Source organism: Bidens hawaiensis, unplaced genomic scaffold (assembly GCF_021521415.1).
Source record: "Bidens hawaiensis isolate Kalapana, Puna unplaced genomic scaffold, B.hawaiensis_p1.1 tig00020890_1, whole genome shotgun sequence".
Taxonomy (NCBI): Eukaryota; Viridiplantae; Streptophyta; class Magnoliopsida; order Asterales; family Asteraceae; genus Bidens; species Bidens hawaiensis.
In genome coordinates, this window is record NW_027493216.1 from 343,413 (window position 1) to 347,863 (window position 4,451).

Consider the following 4,451-nt stretch of genomic DNA (forward strand, 5'->3'; position numbering starts at 1 on the left):
CTAAAAGTTTCATTTATTTCTTTGTGGTCCATAGAAAGAAAGCAACTCTCATATTAATTTATTATTGAAAAAATAAGGGTAAATGTTAGTAGGAGTCAAACCTTCAGTCTGTGTCCGTAAACTTTATCTTTAAACTGTAAACAAAAATCAACCCCATATCGGTACCTTTACAACCAAACATCAATTACACACCCTCAAACATTAGTCATCAAAGTTTACAAGCACAAACAATTTCAATATTAGCAGAACATTTAAAAATCGAATCACAATAAACCGATACTGCTACAAGTAATTCATTCATAGAAACAAATCCTTACAGCGTTGGTACATTATTCAAACAAAAAAAACGAACCAAAAACTAGTTAACTATTCCAAACATTTGTGAAATTATTGTTTTACTACTTTTCCCATGATTAAAAACAATGAATGAATGCAGATAACTAGAAAACAATGTCCCCTTAATACTACCATTTCTCTTACCTCTTTCCCCATGATTAAAAACATTTCCTGTGCACAATCGACGGTCCAGATTCATCATACTCAGCCTTCGCGATCCACATCTGCAACAAAAACAACCGTTATATTCACTTGCATTAACAAATAAAACAAAAATCAAAAAACAAAAAACCAAAAATAAAACGCACCTGCTGGAAAGTGCTGAGAGATGCCAAAATCGACCCTCCGATCCACACACTATACTTCCTCTCAGGCGGGGCCACCACCTTAATCTTCATGCTGCTCGGGGCTAACGCAGTAATTTCCTTACTCATTCTATCAGCAATACCCGGGAACATAGTTGTACCACCACTAAGCACAATGTTTCCATATAAATCTTTCCTAATATCCACGTCACACTTCATGATAGAATTATATGTTGTTTCATGAATACCCGCAGCTTCCATTCCAATCATAGACGGTTGGAAAAGAACCTCGGGACATCTGAACCGTTCAGCACCGATTGTGATCACTTGCCCGTCGGGTAACTCATAGCTCTTTTCAACTGCAGAGCTGGTTTTGGAGGTTTCTAGTTCTTGTTCATAATCGAGTGCAATGTAAGCCAGTTTCTCTTTCATGTCTCTCACAATTTCCCGTTCAGCACTTGTTGTGAATGAGTAACCTCGTTCGGTGAGAATTTTCATTAATGCGTCAGTCAGATCGCGACCTGCGAGGTCCAAACGCAAGATGGCGTGCGGGAGTGCGTACCCTTCGTAAATTGGGACCGTGTGACTCACACCATCACCAGAATCCAGCACGATACCTATAAATATGCACAAAAGTGAGCCAAAAGAATGCACATTTTTGTAAACGGGCCATTATTTGGTTGAATCAAACAGGTGGGGTCAAATGGGCCACAAAATCTCTAAAAGAATGTATAAATAACTGATGCCCATTTGAACCATTTGAGATGAAACGAAACCCAGATTGACACGTTTACAAGTATACGGGTTGAAACTAAAATACCAAAAAACAAAAAGAATTCACATTATTGTAAAACGAGAGTCGAATAGAACAGGCCGAGTCAAATGACCCACAAAATATTTTATGAAAGATGTATAAATAACTAATTCCCATTTGAGCTGTTTGAGTTACAAGTAAATGGATTAAAACTGAAAAACACAAAAATAACCAAAAGAATCCACATTTGTGAAAAACGGGCCATTTATTAGTCAAATTGAACAGGCAGAGTCAAATGAGCCACAAGATGAAATTATACAAATAACTAATTCCCATTTGAACGATTTGTGATGAAACGAAGGCCAGATTAGCCCGTTAACACTTTACAATTAAACGGGCTGAAACTAAAAAACATAAAAGTGAGCCATATAATCCTTTTCTTTCTAAAACAGGTCATATTTTAGCAGACGAACACGCTGAATCAAATGAACCACAAAATATTTAAAAAAATATATAAATAATTAATTCCAATTTGAATAGTTTGAGATGAACAAAACAAAGATTGTCACACTCACAAGTAAATGAATCAAAACAAAAATACACAAAAAAAATCCACTTTTTTTGTAAAATGGGTCATTTTTGGTCAAATCAAACAGGCAAAGTCAAAGGACCCACAAAATCTTTTAAAAAGATACATAAATAACTAATACCAATTTGAACCATTTGAGATGAAACAAAACAAAGATTGACTCACTCACAAGTTAATGAGTCAAAACAAAAATGCAAAAAAAATCCATGTTTTTGTAAAACGGGTCATTTTTAGCCGAATCGAACAGGCAGAGTCAAATGACCTACAAAATCTTTTAGAAAATACATAAATAACCAATTCCCATTTGAACTGTCTGAAATGAAACAAAGCAAAGATTAACACTTTAACAACTAAACAGGTTGAAACTAAAATACAAAAAGATAAGCCAAAAGAATTAACATTTTTGTAAAACGGGTCATTTTTAGTCGAACCGAACCAGCTGAGTCAAATGACCCCCCAATATTTGAAGATATATACATAACTGATTCCCATTTGAAACGTTTGAGATGAAATGAAACCCAGGTTGGCCTGTTTACAATAAAACGGGCTGAAACTATAATACACAAAAATAAGCCAAAAGAATCCACAATTTTGTAAAACGGGTCACTTTTCAGTTGAATCAAACAGGCGGAGTCAAATGACCCACAAAATCTTTAGAAAGATATATAAAACTAATTCCCATTTGAATCTTTTGAAATAAAAGGAAATTAGAAACCCATATTGACCCGTTTACAAGTAAACGGGTTGAAACTAAATTAGTCAGAAGAATCGACATTTAGGTAAAATGAGTCATTCTTTACTCAAATCACACAGGCAAAGTCAAAGGAACCACAAAATCTTTAAAAATATATACAAATAACGAATTCCCATTTGAACCATTTGAGATGAAACAGAACTTAGATCGGTCTGTTTACAAGTAAAATGGGTTGAAACTAAAATGCACAAAAATAAGCCAAAAGAATCCTCATTTTTGTAAAACTCCTTATTCTTTAGTCAAATCTTTTTTAAAAAGTATATAAATAACTAATTCCCATTTAAACCGTTTGAGATGACACATAACTCAGATTGACTCGTTTACAACCAAACGGGCCAATATTACTACTTCTATTTTTTATGTAACTATAGATCAGAAGCTAACCAGTCGTACGGCCACTGGCATAGAGTGAAAGAACAGCCTGAATAGCCACATACATAGCGGGAGCATTAAACGTCTCAAACATGATTTGAGTCATCTTTTCACGATTAGCTTTCGGATTAAGCGGAGCTTCAGTAAGAAGAACCGGGTGTTCTTCTGGAGCCACACGAAGCTCATTATAGAACGTGTGATGCCAAATCTTCTCCATATCATCCCAGTTATTCACAATCCCGTGCTCAATCGGGTATTTCAAAGTAAGGATACCTCTTTTGGATTGAGCCTCGTCCCGACATACGCATCTTTCTGACCCATTCCCACCATAACTCCAGTGTGACGTGGACGCCCAACAATACTCGGGAACACAGCTCTCGGTGCATCGTCACCAGCAAATCCAGCCTTTAAAATTATTAACACCAAATCACAAAATAAGATCAAGATTATTATTATTATTATTGAAAAAAATGGTAAAATAATAATAATGTTATATACTACCTTGACCATTCCAGTTCCATTGTCACAAACAAGGGGTTGAATATCTTCATCCGCCATTTTTTAACGCCTGTAACGAAATAATAATAATAATAATGTTATATTCCTAACAGTATTAATGAGGTAGTTTTATAAATTTATCAAGATTGCATTCAAGAATCAAGATGCATGTAAGAACATCATGAGTTTGTTTGTTTTTATAACTGGGAATAATTTAATATGAACCCTAATACTAATGCAGGTGATTCTTGAAGATACAACAATAAAAGGTTATCTGTATGATATGATGATTCAATTATGCATAATCATTCAATAAATTGAAATGGGTTGGAGTGCACTAACCGTTGAATTTGAAATTGAAATCGGAAAAAATGGTTGATCTTTGGGCTTTAGAAAGAAAGAAAGAGAAAGAAAGAAAGGATGTAAAGGCTGGTTTAAAAACAGGTACGGTTTGGAATGAAACTCGGGCGATTTGAACGCCTGATTTCCAGATCACAGCCAGTGGTTTGTTTGCTTTCTCCTCATTTGTATTTGTAAAATGTATAATCATATATCATTTCACTTCATTTTCTTCAAACTTATAATAACAATAACTTAAGTTTGAATAGCATTTATAACTTTTCAAAAAGTTATTTTGAAAAACCAGAATTTAGGGTTTTTAAAAAAATGTTTTGTAACTATTTTAAAAAGCTAAAATAAAATGTTTTTTGTGATCGCTAAACACCATTTAGTTTTGGTTTTTTGAAAAAGCAAATAAGCCAATAAGGTGTTAGATAACGGATTGCTCTGATACCAATCTGTCACACCCCGACCAAAGGCGGCGGAACACGCCGGGATGCAAAG

The 4,451-nt window shown here is 34.5% G+C and overlaps 1 pseudogene across 1 annotated transcript; it reads right to left on the reverse strand.

Moving 5' to 3' along the window:
* Nucleotides 1-229: 229 nt before the first annotated feature.
* LOC143561965 (actin-like) lies at nt 230-3,671 on the reverse strand (annotated as a pseudogene). Its single transcript, XR_013140397.1, has 4 exons — nt 3,612-3,671; nt 3,123-3,515; nt 645-1,258; nt 230-560 (listed from the first exon to the last, which is right to left on the reverse strand). The product of XR_013140397.1 is annotated as an actin-like (transcript).
* Nucleotides 3,672-4,451: the final 780 nt, after the last annotated feature.